General features: G+C 41.5%; 1 protein-coding gene and 1 long non-coding RNA gene across 2 annotated transcripts in view; both read left to right on the plus strand.

The window, feature by feature from the left end:
* The window catches only part of TPD52 (tumor protein D52), a 215,740-nt gene that overhangs the window by 135,081 nt on the left and 60,117 nt on the right, over window positions 1–20,542 (plus strand). The window lies entirely within an intron of this gene.
* Window positions 1,881–14,437, plus strand: LOC142827017 (uncharacterized). The gene is made up of 2 exons (XR_012901358.1): window positions 1,881–10,512; window positions 11,668–14,437. It is a non-coding gene; the product is annotated as an uncharacterized LOC142827017 (long non-coding RNA).

Consider the following 20,542-nt stretch of genomic DNA (forward strand, 5'->3'; position numbering starts at 1 on the left):
AGTTTGACAAGGATTAATTTTATCTGTTGCAAAGATATAGTCTTTGTTTATGATTGTTATTAATATTTGTTGGTTCAACTTTATGTATTAATATTATTTAAGAAGTTAGATAATGTTTCTTACAGGGAAGTTGAGTCCTACACTTTCCTCTTTTGGATCCCTTTCAAAGGTCCTGTATCAGATATCAATTCTCACAGCTAAATATTGGACTTAGCTCACTTCCAAGCACAAGACTGCTGTTGGCAGTGGATTGAAGGAGTCACTGCAGAGCAAAATGAAGCCTCTTCCTGCAGACAGTTCTGTAAACAAATGGAAATTCTGTGCCTAGAAGGATGCAGAATTCCCATTTTATTGACAGATACAAGATGACAGCAGCATGAGGCAGTAATGACAAGAGGACTGTCTGGGAAAGTCAGTTATCTAAAGGACAGCCCATTAAAAACTAGGGATATAAATATCATTGGAAACTGTTAACCAGTTAAATGATTAAAATTATATTGTTTAGCTGGTTAATTGTTTCTTGTTGCAGGGCAGCCTGGGTCAGAGTGTCTTGCGATTGTGGGCAAGCATAGCATGGCTGCTGCACCGTTGCTGGGGTCCTGCCTGCCCCTGCCTGGGGCGTGATTGGGGCCAGGCCAGGGTTAATGGCAGGGCTGGAGTACTGCGGAGTGTGGCAGGGTGAGAACTTACGGCATGGCCAGAGCCGGAGCTGCGGCTGCTGTGTGGCTGAGCCAGAATCCCATCTTCTCCTGCCCAAGGTGGGGCCAGGCCAGTGAGGCTGGGGTCCTGCCTACCCCCACACGGCAGTGCTGGGGGTGGGGGGCTGCCAGTGTATCCTCAAACAGGCTGTCAGAACTGCCATTGGGGCTGCTGGGGCCCCGTCTGCTGCCCTGTCCAGGTTCCTGCCACCTGGCCTGGTTAACCAGTTACCTGTTCAGGTAACTGGTTCACCGGGTAACTTTTCCTATAATAAACTGAAAATTGTTCAAGAAACTTGGGATGTACCTGTGCCCCAGACAGCCTTGGGTCTTGCCCGCATAAGAGAGTTGAATTGGTTTATTTAAAGGAGGGATTTTAAACTAAGTTAGTTAAATCCTTGCAAAAGGAGGTGTAGACATTTTCATTTTGGTTTAAGATTTATTTTGACATAGCTTAGTTCGGCCGTTCCCAACTACTGGTCTGTGGACTAGTGCCGGGCCATGAATTGCTCGCTGCCAGGCCGCCACGGGGCTGGGGTACACTGCCCAGCTCCTTCCCTCCCACCATGGTTGTTGGGAGAGGCATGTCTTGCTCCGCCTGTCAGCCAGCCATCACGGAGCAGGAGTGGGGTCTCCTCCCAGACTCGGGAGAGAGGTTCGCTGTGCATTGGGAGGGCCGCATGGAGCCTGGCATGCAGCCTTAGAGCAACCACAACCTGGGCAGTAGCACGCAGCTGGGAGGCAGTGCAGGGCTAAGTGAGCGGGGTGAGTCAGGCACTGTCGGTTCTGGGGGTGGGGCTAGTGATGGGGGGCTCAAAGGATGGGGGTGGCACTGGGGGGCTCTGGAGGATAAGCTAATACTGGGGGGCTCGGTGCGGGGCAAGTACTGGGGAGCTCTGAGAGGCAGGGAGCTGACACTGAGGAGTACTGGGGTGTCCAGAGTGGGGAGGTGGCACTGGGGGAGGCTCTGTGGGGTTGTGTGAAGTGGGGCTGTGGAAACAGGAGGCTGGCACTGGGGCGTCTGGAGGTGGGGGACTCTAAGAGGCAGTGAGCTGGCACTGAAGCATTTGGATAGGGGGCTGGCAGTGGGGGGCTGTGAGGGTGAGAGGCTGGCATGGGGGGAGTTGGGTTCAGGGGATTCTGGGGTCAGTGGCTGGCACTGGGGGATAGTGTAGGGGTTAAGGCTGGGGATTTAGAGGGCCTGGGTGCACCCCAGCCCCCAGAGCCTCTACAAATAGCTGGTTTCAGCTGCAGCAGCCGCCTGCCACATGGCGGCTGCTGGAGCTGAAGCCAGCTGTTTGAAGTGGCTTTGGGGGCCAGGGCTTTTGGCAGATCGGTAGTGTTTTATTTGTATATAACAAATATGCAAACATGCAAATAAGATGTTGATGGTCCGCCAAAAGTTTGTGAATGGTTTTGCCAGTGCGCAGTATAAAAAAGTTTGGGAACCACTGGCTTAGATTAATTAAGAATTGGTTTTCAGATAATATTTAAGTTCACTCTTAAACCAAAATAAGATTGTCCACACAGAGAGGTGTGCCGTGGTTTAAAATCACAACTATAGCTAAACCAGTGCAACTTGCTCACATAAACAAGGCCATGCTCTGTTCTCGTCCCTCTTGATCACAAGGCAAACATTGGTTTGAAGGATTCTCCCTGTGAATTATGAGCTTATACAGGAAATTGTGTTAGGCACGGACTCACTTTCTACTTATTGATTCAAATACATGGACTTTTTGTGTTATAGAAACCCAATATATCAACTGATAGGGTATGTCTAGACTACAGGCTTTTGTTGACAGAGGCTTTGTCAACAGATACTGTCGACAAAGCTTCTGTCAACAAAGAACGTCTAGACTACATCCCGTTCTGTCGACATAGCAAGCCGCTTTGTCAACATGAGAGTGTAGACGCAACGGACAGTGTAGATGCAATAATGCCTTCTGTCGACAGAACTCTTATCAACAAAAGGCATTATTCCGCATAGAATGAGGTTTACCACCGTCAACAAAACTGCCAAGTTCTGTTGACGTTATGTCGACAGAACTCAGTGGTAGTGTAGACGCAGGTATAGTTTTGTTGACAAAAGTCCACTTTTGTTGACAAAACCCTGTAGTCTAGACACACCCAAAGTGTTCTCGCTATTATTGACAGCCTTGAATGACAGTGAACCGCTAATTTTTTTTTGGTAGTGTTTTTTTAAAATTACTGTTTAAGCTTCTGAATAAGGTTTCCTGTTTGCAGGCACATATCAGCTTTCATAGAAATACTATCCTACATTGCACATGCCAGTTCTAGCCATGTGTACTACTGGATTCTATAGTGAGTACCCAGAGTGAGCTTATCCTCAGATGAACAGAAAATCAGGCCATATGTATAAAAACTTATTTTCTCAACCACTCGAAACTGTAGCCTAGTCAAGTAAGACTATAAATGACAGTTGACAGGCAACCCCCTGACTCCTTTTAGAATAAACAGTGCATGTATTGTTTTATAATCTAATTCAATTCATGAAGCAGTTAAAAGATGGCTTTCACTTTGTGCCAGAATTGTCTTAAAGGTAGCTGTTTTCTCTCTCCAACAAGAATATAAAGATAGTAATGTAGGTGTTATAATTACTATTTACGTAGTCAACTCTCACTTCTATATGCAGTTCTTGAAGTATTAAGGTAATCTGTATTAAGTATTTTAAATATATTAAACTATAATATCTGTTAAATATTAATATGAACAGGTGCATGTGCATATAGATGAATTTGCTTCTTCAGTTATACAGGAACAATGTAACTTCTTGAGTTTGTTCTTTGAAATATCAATATCAACACACAGCTAGTAATTGCTATCTTATAAATTTTGGTATTAAGACTGATTATATTAGCAGTATAAAATGCTGAATCTCTCTATCTCTTTTGAACTAACTGTTCAAATAACATAGAGCCATTATAATTCATATTCATATTTGAGTTTATTTCCCAGTTCCTTGAAGATGTGATTCTTCAATACCTAACACTGGTATGTGAATTGGTCTGCTAAGGATAACCTCGGGATGGGAGTGGTTTAAGAAAAGAAATGAAGTAGATGAATTAAACCTTATATGTTAACTTCAAGCCAAAATCCGAGTAAGGTCTAAATCAGACATGTAGCTGCTACTTTAAAGTGGGGTGCTGGGAGAGATTTGGCCAATGACTTTGGGCTTCTCATTTGACCTGTCATGTGCCCATGGATATGCTGTTGGCTTCAAGAGAGAGTGTGGAGCCATTCTTCCGCCTTCACTTCCTAGGCTCTTTAGCCCCTATTGAGCTGAGAACAGTGACTGAGGACAAAAGCTGTATACACTGTACAAACAGAGCACCAAAGCAGCAGTACACTGACTCATTCTTCGCTCTGTGTGAGAACTGAGGGGGACTCTATTCACTTCTTTTGTGCTGGTGTCTGTCAACAGCGCTGTTTGAGGCAAGGCCTATTGTGCTGGCCAATGTTTCTTATTGACCTAAGTCTGTGCCTGCAATGTTCCCAGGGTCGAAGTTGCGAGTGAGAGAATGTTTGAAAAGGGGTAATCATAGGCTAAATGCATTTTGCTGCATTGTCATCTGACCTATTAAATCTAAACTGTGGTCTACGTTAATGCAAACAGGTAATTATGTAGTCACAGCTGCAGCTATTGACATCTGGTTACCGCCCCATGGAAAAAAATATATGTGGTTTTCTATTCTGTGTGCAGGCTCTTGAACGCTGGACTTTAATGATATTAACTGGAAATAGAGAATGGATTAGTGGGACTGACAGGTCAACAAGGTGGATACTTTATCCATGGAAGCAAAAATAGCTCTGGCCACAGCTGTTTGTGTATTTCTCTTACCTTACTTCTCAGAGCTTTCCCATGATTCCAGGTTTAAACATTCTCAACTCAGGATTCAGTTATTTAATTGTTATGAGATGGGAGTGGAGACTGCAGTATATTTTGTATCCCTACTTCCCAGAGTACTCATTGCAAAATAGTTTTGCAAGCCCTGCCTGTTGTAATTGATTTTAAACTGTAATGCTGTATTACTATAGTCGTTTCATGTTGAGTTGCCAGGATTTCCAAATGTAAGTCATTACAGTAGGCCATCCTGAAAATGTAATCGTATGCATCCATGGGTGATAAAATGTTTCTGGCTATACATTATTTTATGAAGACTTCCCTTCCTTTCAGTGTATTATAGAATGGACACAAGTGTTACTTGCCTGTAAATTAGTTAAAGTATGTTCTCTCTGTCTTTGCCTTCCTGAATTTGACTGTAAATTAAGAAATGTAATTGGTAACTTTCAGGGCATATTTCTGTGAGCACAAACTCTTTACTGCTGTTTGTCATTTGTATATTAATATAATTTATTTGGAGCCAAGTTTTCTGGGTGTTATGAAATGTTGTTGAAATAGTAAAATTAATACAACAGGGAGAGTAGTTGCTGTACAGAGGCATGTGAGGTCCAGTCTTTAACAGATCCCCTTATACCCATTTAAAGGCTGTAACTGATAAAATTGTGACTCTTTCTCCTGCAAAGGTTTTATTAGAGAAGTAGGTCATTATCCTTAAAGTAGGGTGTGGAAAAGCTGTCTTTCCAACTCACAGGGATCTTTCCAATATGTAATTCTCTGGAATATTCGGTCTTCCACAGGCATCTGAAATTCAACCGTTTTCCTTTGTTTCTTATTGAGGACAGACTTCTGAGATGTAGTTCTGCGTCAGTGAGAGCTTTTCTTTCTTACTTGCCTTCTATGCTTCTGCTCCTTCTAATCTTCCTCCCTTGTTTACTGGTCCTCCACTGAATGAGAAATGCTGCCTCTGCTGTGTTGGGGCATTAAAAGATGGCTAAAAAAGCTGAAACACCCTCCTCCCGCAAATCTGGAAATACTACCTGATCTCCTACAGCCAGAAAGCTATGTTTTCTGCACTCAGATTCCAGAACTAGAGATAATATTTTGCTCAGACAGGGAGAAGCGAAGAGTACCTAAGTCCCTCTACCAGCACAAATCAAGCCAACTTACTGAATGGGCCAGAGGGACATCAGAGTCAGGAGGCACTATATTCCCTTGTAGAGGTGAACAATATCACAGGTTTTTTCCTTCTGTTCATTAGCAACCAATGTGGTAGGAGGCAAAGGTAAGTCCAGATCTCTCTTACTCTTCTTTTGAAGCATCATATCTGCCTGCCTTTTCGTTGTTATTTTTGGGCTATGTCTAGACTGCAGGCTTCTTTCGAAAGAGGCTCTTTCGAAAGCATCTTTCGAAAGAGCCTCTTTCGAAAGATCGCGTCTAGACTGCAGGCGGATCTTTCGAAAGAAAAATCCGCTTTTTCGAAAGAGAGCACCCAGCGAGTCTGGATGCTCTCTTTCGAAGACGGCCTCTTTACATTGAAGAACTCCTTCTTTCGAAAGAGGAACTTTCGAAAGAAGGCGTTCTTCCTCGTGAAACGAGGTTTACCGCCATCGAAAGAAAAGCCGCATTCTTTCGAAATAATTTGAGTCTGGACGCAGGGGAAGTTTTTTCGGGAAAAGGCTACTTTTCCCGAAAAAACCCCTGAGTCTGGACACGGTCTTAGAGTCTCACAGGCACCAATATTTTTCCTGTGGTGCTGAAACCGATGATGTTATCTGTGCACACTTAGGCTGGAATTATCTTTTCACAAGCTCCATCTGCCACAGCCCCAGACTTTCCTCAAACTCAGGACTCCTTAAAGGTAGCTAGTTCAGGTGCCTAAGTTTGATACAGCTACAGATGCTGTAATGTCTCAGCTGCAGTATATCTGTAGTAATGCCCTCTCTCCGTGGATGACTCTCTTGAATTCCTAGTTATGAGTATGTCATCTAGGAAAGAACAGAAGTGAAGTCATGTGCTCAGATGTTCCACCATACTTACTTAAAGATGTGTGAATACCCTTTTCATTATGGACATTCTAAAGGGTAGGACTAAGTATTGGAAGGGGAGTTGCAGGGGAAAAAACTGAAATAATCTGTGTGATAAGTGAATTGGCAGATACAACTGCTAACCGCTCAGTTTGTTTATTAGTTTGGAAAGATCATAGACTCCAAGTTTGGGACAAAAGCTTGAAAGTTATGGAGAGTTTCAGATGGAAATTAAATCAACAAAAGTGTGGGAAAGTAGTAAACAGGGTATGTAACACTGCTCTGTAGATCACCATAATAAGGCAGTGGAGTTCAAGATTTTTCAACATATTTAAAGAATACACTTCCACCTTGTTTTATAGGATGAGTATACAGAGGGTGCAGACTTGCTGGATGTACGCTGAAAATATAAGTTCCTGAAGCATGCAATATTGAACTACCCCATTTTTGGCTCAGTATTTTCCAAAAAATCAGTCTATGGATGCCAATGTTAACCTGAAACTAACTACTTATTAATATTGTGTTGGTGCAAGTTATTCAGATCGATGATCATAATGAGAAAAAACATAACTAATGTACCCATCACTGACCAGCACATTAGTTCTTTTTTTGGAAATAGCAATGCTTAAAATTCTTATCTTAAAAAGAAATGGGAAAAAAAAGATGCCTTAGACCAACTTTGACTATTTTTCCTTGGCCTATGGTATAACAGCACACATTATTCAAAAATTCAACCATAATAAATCCCATCAGTATAAAGTCCTGTGCTTGCAAAAGGAAGAATGTCTCTAGATTGTAATATCTCTACTTACAGGGGGCCAGATCATCCTTATAAAGTTTTATTTTCAAATTTTTTATTGGTTTGTCCATTTACAACTTCTGTTGGTCTTTTTAGTTGCATTTATTTTTTTACCATGTCATACTTAATTCACAATGTCACATTGATATTTTTAGCATCTTTCCTTGTACTAAAGTTTGTAAACTGATAGTATTCTTTCTTAACCTGGAATGTCAGGTTATGTCATAGAATCATAGAATTGGAAGGGACCTCGAGAGGTCATCAAGTCCAGTCCCCTGCCCTCACTGCAGGACCAGGTACTGTCTAGATCATTCCTGACAGGTGTCTGTCTAATCTGTTCTTAAATATCTCTAGCGATGGAGATTCCATAACCCCCCTAGGCAGTTTATTCCAGTGTTTACCCATCCTGACAGTTAGGAAGTTTTTTCTAATGTCCATCCTAAACCTTCCTTGCTGCAATTTAAGCCCATTGCTTCTTGTCCTATCATCAGAGGCCAAGGAGAACAATTTTCTCCCTCCTCCCTGTAACACCCTTTTAGATACTTGAAAACTGCTATCATGTCCCTTTTCTCTCTTTTCTTTTGAAACTAAACAAGCCCAGTTCTTTCAGTCTTCCCTCATAGGTCATGTTTTCTAGACCTTTAATCACTTTTGTTGCTCTTCTCTGGAAACAGTACTAAGGCCTAATCTGTGCAAAGGCCTAATTGAGGCCTAATCAGTGCAAAGTAGAGCAGAAGAATGACTTCTCCTGTCTTGCTCACAACAATCCTGTTAATGCATCCCAGAATTATGTTTGCTTTTTTTTTTCAACACTGTTAAACTCTTGACTCATGTTAAACTTGTTGTCTACTATGACCCCTAAATCCCTTTCAGTCATACCTAAATGTACCGCTGTTATGCCAGAAATGTGAAACCACGTGGTCACAGTCTGAGTGGGCTCTCTTGTGTACCTTTATTAAAAGGAAAATGAAGTATGTTTCATAAAAATAATGTTCTAATAGAAAATAGTTGGTGTGCTTTAACAAAGTCCCCAGGCAGGTGTAAAAACCACAGTACACTTGGCACAGGTTGTGTGTCTCAGTTCAAAAGAACAGGAGTTATGTTTTATACAACAAATACATTCCAGGGCATACTCTCTGGTTTAGGGAAGTTGTGTTAGATGTACAGAGTGAGTGAGAGTCATCCAGAAGTATAGCTAAATGCTGTTTTATAGAAGGCCTGATATAGAACGGATTTGCCCTCTTTGTTAATACTGAGAGTATTGTAAAATATTATACCTCCACAGCAGAAGACGCAGCATGTAGTTACTCTTCTGTACCCTTACGCCTAGTTCAGTCACGGCATTATAAAATCATTCATTTTTTTTCCTACCAAAAGAACTAATTCATGGAAAGAGCAAAAGGCTGGAGTTGGATTACAAATTACTTAATTTAGGTTGTGTAATATTTAGCATTTATTTCCCTGGAGTAATTAAGGCCTCTCTCACAGATGTGTATTGCTAGAGTCTATAAGATCAGGATGACCATGTAGTCAGATGAATATTATACATTATGGTAAATTTTGAAAACCTGGATGAGTTTTTGGTCTATTTTCCACATTTCCTGTGCCACACAAAGACATTTTTGTATTTCAAACTGAGATTTTTTTCAACTATCAGAGGTGTAAGGACTCAACTGGTGGCTCACTATTGCCATGCATTGTGACTCTCTTTATAAGTTTCTCATAAGAGGAGATGTAACTGTGTATACAGATAATGAAACAGGGTTGTGGGCCATGAATATACAGATTACAATTAGTACAAGTTAGTCTCAGCAGTGAACTTCCTTTCAACCATTTGGACTGTTGTTACTGCTTTCCCTCATTCAGTCTGGTGGTGATAGTTCTTAGCACAAGACCAAGAGACACTATTGATAACAACATTTGCGGGACTTTCTGTTTGATCTTTCTATTTTATATGTGAGAGAGGGTCTGTGTTTTCAGTACTCCCCTTCCCATGAATAAGAACAACAATTCTTAAGCCCTGCTAGGAATGTTAAATTGCGTTTAATCAACTAATCAATGGAATTTCCATCGACTAGTCAATTAATTGATAAGCCCCAGCCCCAGCAGCTAACCCCGCTGCGCCTCTGCCTTTTAAATGTATTAAGATTCCCACTGATTCCCGGCTCATACCTGGTTCACCTTACAGCACTTCTGCTTTTTAAATGTATTAAGAGCCGGTCAGATTCCTGGCTTGTGCCTGGTCCCCTGCTATGCCTCTACCTCCTCTGCCCCCCGTGGAGACAGGTGCTGGGGGAAACTGACTTTTAAGCCCACTCCCTCAACACCGACTCTTGCTCCTCCCTCATTTGCTGCCTCTGATAGAGGCAACATGGCAGGGGAAGTGACTAGTCGAGTCATTACTTGTTGACTAGTCGCTTACATCCCTAGGCCCTGCACAGGGGCTTAGAGCTGCAGCAGGGGCTCAGGGCTGCAGTGTGTAGAGATGCCTCTCCCCAAGCCCTGGAGCTGCCATAGCCAGGGATAGGTGCTTCTCCCTGCAGGTCCCAAGATAGAGCTGCCGTAGCCAGGGGACAAGTGCCCCTCCTCCGGCCATGCTTGCTGGAGTTGCCACGGCTGAGGAGAGGCACTTTTCATCTGGCCCCAAGCTGCTGTGGTGAGAGAGGGCTGAGGGGAATCTTCTCCCTGGGCAGTGAACACCCCAAATCCTCATCTACAGCCCCGTTTCCTCCTGCATCCTGAGCCCCTCATCCCAGGCCCTGCTCACAGCGTGTACATTCATTTCGAGTCCTCACCCTCCTGCACCCCAACCTCTCAGCCCCACCTCTGCAACAGAGTCCACATGTAGAGTGGCATTTGTCATGTGATACATCACTTCTGTATTGGTGCACATAAGTTGTCATTTTGCACGTGGACATAAAAATTTAGAAGTAACACTTGTGATAGGTGTAAAGATTTCAGTGTTTCAAGCAAAATGCCATTGAAAAGATAAAGAATTTACCTCAGCCTTTTTTAAAAAAAGAAAAGCTGTCTTGTTCACATTGAACTTCATTATAAAAAGAGACATTTTTGTTTTTTTCCCTTAAAGAAAGAAAGGACAAAAATCAAAATGCATACCCAGCTGAGTAGGTAAGTGGCTTCCTTTGTTTTAGAGACATTTTAAAAACCGTTTGGTACAGCCTCCTCAGCTCACTGCTCTTTACTTGAAGAAGTAGAGGCACAAAAACACTGAGGACTCCATTCCCAAGTGAATAAACCTGGGTTATGCAAATATTTCCAGGAAATGGAAGCACATGTCATAGCTTATTACAAACTAGATAGGAGCAGTACAGGGTTAACATTCTGACATTCTGAAGTGTCTTAATTAGGCTTTGGCAAAGAGCCAGGGTCAGTAGAAAATGGGCCTTGTCTGAGATAGGAGCAGAAACTAGTGGTTTCAGCCTCTGGCAAGGTCTTCGTGCATTCAGTAGCATTTTGTGCTTGTGCCTACCTGTTGTGGGAAAGTGAGATGCTGTCCAGACCTGAAACAAAGCAGCCAGGCATTTTCCCATCCAGCTTTGCCATTGTGTGTTTAAAAAGAAAGAGGGAGAGGGAGAGAAAGGTACCTGTCAATGAACGTGGCTTTTTGCAGTGATTCACTGCATATAGCAGCACTCAATTAAAGGAGGGCCTATTTAACCCACAGAGCAAATCTCTGTCAACTTTCTCAGACTGAGCAGATCATTTAGAGCACATTCACTGTAAAACAGGATGTCTTAGGAATTTGAAGTTTTAAAGCCAGCCATGCTGAGAGAATTTACAGTGCTGATGTTTGAATCTCTGGGTGCTTTCTGTTACTACTCTTTTCAAATTACAAATGATTGTAGTCTTCACAAATGAAAATTTTGAGACTATGATCTTTGATATATTTTACAAGGTTATTTTAGAACCCTAGTTAGTTCATTACAATGGAATCAAAATTCAAGAAAAATGTTACTGAATAGAGCAAGGTAGGCTAAATGTAAAAAGTCTTTTTTTTTTTTTTTTTTTTTTTTTTTTTTTTTAAATTTCTCACATAATTACAAGGCTCCCAGAACAGGGATTGTGTGAATGAACACAGTTATCTGGAGACTTGCAATAATTGTCCTGTTTTCCTATTGTCCAATGATACACACTGATACAGAGATCGTATAGGGTTATTAATATCACAGCATAGTCTGATCCTGCAACAGTTTACTACCAAGCATAATGCTTACTATAATGAGTAGCATAATTGGTATCAAAACTACCATTATCTATTTTTAGATCTGCTTAGCTGAACCTGCTTTCCCCAGTAAGCTGTCCTCATGATCCAGTGGGACTCAAAGGTATCTGGTGGATTTTGGAACATCACAACAGAAGTCCTCTGCTTTGGCTATGGGCTGTAGATGGATATTGATCCAATTTTCTCTTCTTCTGGTGGGTTTGAAATCTCCTGAAGAGCTATCGTCTCCTCCATGAAATTCTAACCCAGACAGGAGATCCAGTGCCTCCTAGGAATGTTAGATATTGGGTAACTGAATAGTCGAGTAATGAGTAACTGCATGAATTCTTATTGGTTACTCGTCTATTCTATAGTCCCTGGTGGCGGGGCCGGCAGCCAGAACTCTCTGGCCCCATTCTTGGGGAGCCCCCTTCCACCCTGCACTGCTGCCTCTACATCAGAGGCAGCAATTCGGGGTACCAGGCGGGAACTGGTCCAAGAGGGGAGCCAGTTTAAAAACCAGCTCCCTACACAGACTGGCTGCCTGCTACCCTCTGCTGCTACCTCTGATATAGAGTCAGCAGTGTGGGGTAGCAGCAGCCCCTGTCTGCAGGGAGGCTGTTCTGCCTCCAACCATCAAGGATGCCTCTACTTTCACTACCCAATCCCCGCTGATCCTGTGGGAGTTGTTTAGACTCTGTTTTCACAACTGGAGCAGCATAACTCTGGACAAGTAGGTATTAGATATCATCCTGTCTGCTTATGCAATACAGTTTACCCAAATCTCCAATCACCACCCCCAGGCCTAGTCAGGGAACACTCTCACAAGGGGATTTTAAGGGAGGAAGTAAAGTCCCCTTTCCAGTAAGGAACATAGAGTTGAGTGCTGCTTCAGCTCTAGGGAAAAGACTTTTACTTGATGTATTTCCTAGTACCCAAAAAAAAGAGGCAGATGGAGATCCATTTTTTTATCTTTGCAGTCTTAACCACTTTATTCGCAAACTTGAATTTCACATGGAAACAGTGAATCCCATCCCTAGAAAAAGGCATTTGGTTTACAGCTCTAGATATAGAGCAATGTTTCTCAACCAAAAGACCCCCTGGATTTCCCCCCGTGTCTTTCTGGTAATAGCAGCTCATTTCTGACTGCAGCTATGTCACCTACAGAAGTGGCTCCGAACAATTTATTCATCTACCACACACAGTAAGAATACCATAGTGACAATTTCTTTCATATTAACATCACCTCTAATGTGGTGGAAGGATCCCCATCCAGATATGCATGGGTGTTCCTTTCCAATCCCCTTCTTAGGACTAAATGATCATAGATGCTTCCCTCTTGGGCCTGAGGTCCACATAGACAGTAGTATGGCAGAGGTCATAGATGCTCCAAGAAGCTAGGATGCAGATCAGTCTTCTGGAGTTTTCGTCAGTCTGAGAAGCTTGCAAAGCCTTTCTGCAATTTATCCGGTTCTACCATGTTCTCATGATGTCAAACAATATGACAATGCTTTTTTACATCAACAAACAAGGAGGGGCAAACTCCATTCCCCTGTGTGGGGAAGTGGTTATATGTGGAACTTGTATATTAGGAATCAGCCTGACAGGCTGATCTGAACTTACTTTCCAGGAACTTAAAAGTAGTTGGCAGACACTCTCAACAGTCATTTTGTTGGCAGACACTCTCAACAGTCATTTTGCCATTGATCGTGAGTGGGAGCTGCGTAATTCAATAATGAACATATTGTAGCTCATTAGGGAACCCCCACCTGCAATCTGTTCACTTCCCAACCAAACAGGTAATGAAACAGCTACATTATTCACCTAGATCTACCTTTTCTGGGTGTTGCTCTCATCCTCTGATCCAAGGTATCTAAGCTATGCCTTTCCTCTCTTATCATTCCTACCTAGATTTGTACTTCAACATTTGATAGGGCTGGGCACAAGTCATCCTCATTGCCCCCAGTTGGCCCAGATAGTTGGTTCCCAAATTTCTTCCTAATCCCATTTTGTCCTCTGATCAGCATTCAGTCTTTTCCTGATCTTTTGACCCAAGAGAAGAACACACTCAAACTTCTCTACCCAAAGCACTTTCATCTCATGGATTGGTTTTTGGATGGGTGGCAACCCTAGAACATTCCTGTTTTGATGCAATACAAACCATCCATATTAATAGGAGAAAAGAGACCACTAGTAAAATGGTGTTGAGCCAAGGAGAAGCATTTTCCCATTTGGACACAGCTGAAACACTTATCGCCTGAATCTGTAGATGTTCTCCTTGTTTTGGATCATCTGTGTCTTCTCAAAATGACTGCTCTCTCTTTCAGTTCTATATGAGTCCACCTGGAAGCAGTCAGTGCATTCCATCCACCATCAAATGATTACTCAATTTTTTCTCACAGTTGACTAACAGATTCTTGAAATGTCTGATCAAAACCTTCCTTCCAGTAAGGAAACCTCTCTCTCACTGGGACTTGAACCTTGTACATTTGGTACTCACTATGCCTCCATTCAGACCACTAACCACACATTCCATATATCGTCTACCAATCAAAGTTGCATTTCTTGTGGCCATCTCCTCAGTGACAGTACTACGTGAGCTCAGAGCCCTAATGACTGATCTATGACACTATATTCCATGAGGACAAACTTTCAACCTCAAAGTAATTTTGAGTTCCACTTAAACCAGTCAATCCACCTACCTTTGTGTTCTTCTGAAATTGTGTGCATCTGAGGAGAGGAAATCTCATTCCCTTGATGTGCAATAAACCTTTGGTGTTATCATTTGGACATAAAAAGCCATCAGAAAATCACCTAGACTACAGGGTTTTTTTTTTTTTTTAAACTTCACCTGCGTCCACACTGCAACCATGTTCTTTCAAAAGAAAATCGAAAGAATGCAGAGGTTTTTCTGACATTGGTAAACCTCATTCTACAAGGAAGAACATCTTTTCTGACAGAGCTCTTTCGGAAAAAGGTGTGTGTGGGTGTGGAAGAGGGAGTTTTTTCAAAAGAAGAGGGAAGAAGAAAAAGCACAGGTGCCCTGGTGGCCATTCGGTCCATAGCAATCACCGCTTACATGCGAGATAGTGTTGAGGCAGTCTGGATGCTATCTTTCAAAAAAACACATTGTTTTTTCGATGTGCTTTTGCAGTGTGGATGCTCTCTTTCGAAAGAATTTTTTTCTGGAAGATCTCTTCCAAAAAAGCTTCTTTCAAAAGAAGTTTGCAGACTAAACGTACCCATAGGCTGTTCTCACAATTGAAGAATGATTCAGAGATCAAGCTATATCTTCTCAGAGGATATCTAAATGGCTCTTGAATGTATCCTACTCTGCTACTAGCTGTCACAGCCTCCTCTTCATGAGATAAGCACTCTTTCTACAAGAGAACAAGCAATGTCAGTGGCATCACTGCTAAGGATTTGCATCTAGTTGGAGTGCCAAGCACACATTCACAAGACGTTATCCTCTAGTTCAGGACTCCTCTGCTGATGCATCCTTTGTAACAGCAGCATTTCGAACAGCTGTATCGCCTGGATCCTCATATCTTTCTTCTACTTAAGTACTACATGTCAGTCACCCTCAGTGTAATACATATTGAGACCAATGTTTGAAGAAGTTACTTTTCTTATAGTACCTAACCCTACCTGTATTTCACAACTATTCCTCCTTCCCCTGTGCTTTGGATCACTTCTGGATTTGTTATAGATAAGGAACTAGAGAGATATTTGGTCTGCTCTGCCCTTTTTATCCTTGGCGTGAGGAATAAGCATGCATAAACCACTCCAAAGTACATGGAGTACATGTGCATCCATAAAGAAATACAAATAAGCCACGTCTAAACTTACTGTGCTGGAGATTTATTTTCTGGCGTTCGATTTAGTGGGTCTAGTAAGGATCTGCTAAATCAAATGCTGAGAGCACCCCCCGGTTTGTGCTTGTACTTCTCACATGGAGTAAGGGAAGCCGATGGGAGTGTTTGCTCCCATCAACTTCATGCTGTGGAGACAGCACCAAGGTATGTCAACTCCAGCTACATTATTTACATAGCTGTAGTTGCATACCTTAAGCTGCCCTTCCGGGTCTAGTATAGAGCTGGCCATAGAGACCACATATTAGGGATGACATTGTGTAGATGACTGTACGATTAATTGATAAGCACAGGCAGCCTCTGTCTGTACGAGCTCAGACTCCCTGTGGACAGTGGCTGCTGCCACCCTGCACTGCTGTCTCTGATACAGAGGCAGTAGCTCAGGGAGCCGGTTTTTAAACTGGCTCCCCCCATGGACTGGCTCCCACGGGTGGGTCCCTGGCTGTTGGCCTGGACTATCGAATAGTTGTGTAACTGTTAAGATTTTAGGTGGTTACGCGACTATTCAATTACACAATATCTAACATTCCTATCACATGTCTTGAAGAACCTTCGATTACTGTCTGGTGTTAACTCACTTGCATATGCAAAAGCTCTCGTATGTGTTTGGTTGCATTGTACAAAAAAGGAAGTGTGTTTAATTAAGCAAGTATTCTTAGAGGTGTAACTAAGCTTGGAATCTTTTAAAATGTGTTTTTGCCACAAACCAGTATAAGGATTTTCATTATTCAAAGACCAGTTATACTCTGATTTACATCCTGATGAACAGCTTTAATTTTGGAGGTGCTATACAGTGTGGCTATGTCTAGACTGCAAGCCTCTTTCAAAAGAGGCTTTTTCAAAAGATACTTTCGAAAAAGAGCATCTAGACTACACCAGTACTTTTGAAAAAGCAAGCCACTTTTTCGAAAGAGAGCATCCAGACTGCCTGAGTGCTCTCTTTTGAAAAAGCACAGTTTGCATTACATAGTGCCTTTTTTTTGAAAGAGCACTTTAGAAAAAAGGTGTTCTTCCTTGTAAAACGAGGTTTTCCGCAGTCGAAAAAACTGCCATGTTCTTTTGATTTACTTTCAAAAGAACGCAGCTACAGTGTAGACGCAGGTGAAGTTTTTTTTTTAAAAAAAGGCCACTTTTTTAAAAAAAAAACCTGTAGTCTAGACACACCCTGAGTAAATGAGGACACAATTTGGTCCTTAAAAAGTGTACATATTTCATCACAGTTGGGTGACTTACATTATTGTAAGTTACATGGGAAAGTGAAAACTCAAATCCTCAGTCTTCAAGTTCAGTCAGAGGTGTGCAGAGTGTTTTATTACTAGCACATCAAACCATTTCCTGTCCTTGAGGATTTTGCATTCTAAGTCAGATATAATAAAGTAAACTAAAGAAACAAAATGGAGGGAATGGAAACTATGGGAGGAGGAGGAAGAGGAGGCGGAGGAAAAGGGTTGTAATCATGGAACATCATATATATGTATTCTAATATATGCATTTTGTCAATCCTTTTTAAAATGTATTAAAATCTGGGGTGGAAGTGATGAATGATAAAGATAAAAAGTGTAATCTAAGTTACTTTTCCTGTCACTTAAAAAAAAGCCAATTATTTTCTTCATTATAACACATAATATGGGCTTCATATCTAACCACCCCTTAACTTGCTTTATATTCAGGGTAGCAATGAATAATTTCCTTCGTTTGAGTGAGAAATATGACAGTGTAATATGTCATGGATGGTATCAGGGAGTGATTTCTCCAGAGATGATGATGCATGTTGCTTTCTGTGACTTTTATAATTTTGATCCAATTATTTCCCCTTGATATACCAATTAGTTAATTTACATAGATTCCTCTCTCTCTTCCCTAAGCCCTACCCTCCTAAAGTGGCTTTAGTATTCTGTAAGTCCATGCTTTTGTCTGGCAGATTTCTTAGACCTGGTGATTCCAGATAATCAAGTTGCCTGCAGTATTATCAAATGTGTTGGATCAGGAATGCACCATCAGCCTGGCTTCATTTTGTTTTTAAGAGTCCACAGTAGCTGTCATTGTCTTAGAGTAACTGATATCCTGCAGTCCTTACAGATCAATCATTGGTCAAAAGAAACTTTTGTGGCCTTTCAGACCATTCTGTGAGCACAAGTTTAGTATCAATCCTTCAATGAATTAAGCATGACCTCCTCTCATGTCAGATGAAAGTCAGTCACAATATTGTGATGAATTGTGAGAGAATAACCTATATTATTGAAGGCCTCTCTCAATATAAAAGGATTAGCTCTGGAAAACTTTCTTTCCTGCGGCTGTTCCGTGGTAGAAAATACACATTATTATGGGAGAATCTACTGTTTTTCTTTCGACTATTTAAAAACAGTTGCTGAGCCAGTTATATGAAGTAGGAATTTGTATAAGTATAATTTTAGACACATTTTCATGTTTTTATTGCTTTATATGAACAAAACTGGGTCAAAATGAAAACCTTGTAATCAAACAGAAACAAGTTTAAAATCCAAGAAGGATGAGAATGACAAGTTACCTTGAATTCTGATTCAAAAAAGAATAAGTACCCTATGCCTCACCTGCCTTTAAATCCTTCGCTGGGGAGAAAGAAACAGGAAAAGCCCAGCAGCTGTGACAGCTCCTCTGCTCCTTCCCTGTGTCTCAATGTAACACCTGACTTGGGAAAGGGGCAAGCAGTAAAAGCACACTGGAGCTGGTCCACGCCACTACAGCCCCCCTACCAGGCTGAGGGTGTGGGTAAAGAGTTCCAGGAGGACAAGATGAGGCTGGGGAGAGGAGCATAACTGTTGGAGGGGCAAATTGTTCTGGGGAGCAGAACCAAGGAAAGGGTATGAGACAACGGAGGGACTTGTGCGGTTGCGGGGATGGTAGGATGGATTTGGAGCTTAGAGGCAGACTAAATTTCTGGGAAGGGGGCAGGTAGATATGAGAGAGCTCCTGCAGCAGGGGCCAAAATCACCTTACCCAATACATTTAGAAGAGTAGGCCAGACTAATTTTCATACACCTTCATTAGCAGGGACAGCTTAAAAATCAAAAGGCAGGTTAAAAACACAATGTATCTGTAATAGTTTGGCCATCCTACCCCTGGGCATGAGTAATTTCACTTTTGATTGTATTACGTGGTGTAATTTCAGGAGCCAGTCCTGGAGCTCTCACTCATGTGATATAGCTCCCATTGACTTCATTGGAACTACTCACTTGAGCAAGGGCTGCAAGATTAAATGACCTCTCTCTAGATTTTTTGATTCAGTAATCTAATTTGCAGAAGGGATGTGAAACGTTAACAGGTGGAGGCTGGAGCAGCTTCCCAACAGCCACAGGCAGGGGCTCATCTGGCCACATGGAACAGCTTCTGCCTGTGGCAAACCTGTGGCCGGGAGGCCACTCCAGCCCGTTTGCAGTGGGTGGAGGACCACTCCAGCTCCCCTAAATTCACTGTTCATGTCAAATTGGTTTCTGAATTATTTGTGGTACTTACATACATAACCTCGTTACACATTAATGATGAAGAGTGTAGAATAAAAATCTTTTTTAAAAATTTAATTCCTTGCTTATGCATCAGCCTAATCAGTGATTTCAGTATTCTGGAAGTCATGTGTAGCTGTTGCTCCAGAGCTTGCAGATGGAGAACAAGAACACAAGGCCGGTTTTATGTGAATCCTAAATAAAAAGTGGCTATTGTTTGAGAAGGAAAGATGATAGATTATGATTAAATCTGAAGACAGTTAACTATCAGATTACTAAAGTTTCAGTAGACTGAATTTTGCAAATAAAATATTTGATAATGTCCTTTACATTTTTTTTCTTCCTCCCCTCGTGTCTCTCCTCTCTTCACATTAAATGTGCTCAAAACTTCGCTGCTGGGCAAATTGTCAGTTAATGTCTATAACATACAATCTAGCAGAGTGTAGGTAGCTTGTGCATGAGTAGTTTATTTTAGCTTCCTGCAGCTGATAGAATGATTTCATTGTGGCATTACTGCTGATAAAAATGCTTTTGGATTTTCAAGGCTTGAAATTGGCACCTGTCAGCAATAAATTGACAAATGATTATATTTATGAGAACAGTGGTACAGCCTCTTTGTGAAGGCAAACACCTGGACCAGCTGAAAAATATAGCAGATATACCATTTTATTAATCAATCATTTCCGTAAGAGACTACCTCCTGATATGGCTCAACTTCAATTGTTGATTTGAAGGTACAACTTGTACAGTTATTTAATGCAGTTATAAAATTGTTTCACACCCGTATGTGTTTACCACTTGTCTGTCTACACGTGACTTTTAATGGCAAAATAGTAAGCAAACTCACATAACAGTATCTTACAATCAATTCTATAACTTTCTAAGATAAAAAATTAAGAAGATATTGGAGTCAACATATTCTGATTACTTCATCAGAAATTTGCAATTCATATCCATTTGGTTTAAACATCTAAATTCCTTCAAAAGTAAAGTACTCCATTGGGTTGCAAGGAGTAAGAAAAGTGGATGGGAGTGCATGTCTATGCTGCATTCCTTTTTCGAGAAAGGAATGCAAATACAGCTGAGCGAAATTGCAAAGAAGTACAGATTTGAATTTCCCGTGCTTCATTTGCACAATCGCGTCTGGGCGCTATTTCAAAATGCCCTATTTCGAAAAAAGAAACACTGTCTAGATGCAGTTATTTCGAAAGAAAACCTTCTTTCGAAATTACCCTTAACCCTCATTTTATAACGAGTAAGGATAATTTTGAAAGAAGGGTTTTCTTTCAAGATGACTGCATTTCTTTTTTCGAAATAGGGTATTTCGAAATAGCTCCCGGATGCGATTATGCAAATGAAGCATGGGAAATTCAAATCCAACCTTCATTTGCAATTTTGCTCAGCTGCATTTGCATTCCTCTCTTGAAAGAGGAATGCAGTGTCGACCTACCCGGAGAGTTTCTCCCATTGATCTCCTGCAATAGGGACATGGCAGAAATTCGAGTTAAGGTACATCAACTCCAGCTACATTATTCTCATAGCTGGAGTTGTATATCTTAGGTTGACTTTCTATGATAGTGTAGACC

The sequence above is a fragment of the Pelodiscus sinensis genome, chromosome 2 (genome assembly GCF_049634645.1).
Source record: "Pelodiscus sinensis isolate JC-2024 chromosome 2, ASM4963464v1, whole genome shotgun sequence".
Taxonomy (NCBI): Eukaryota; Metazoa; Chordata; order Testudines; family Trionychidae; genus Pelodiscus; species Pelodiscus sinensis.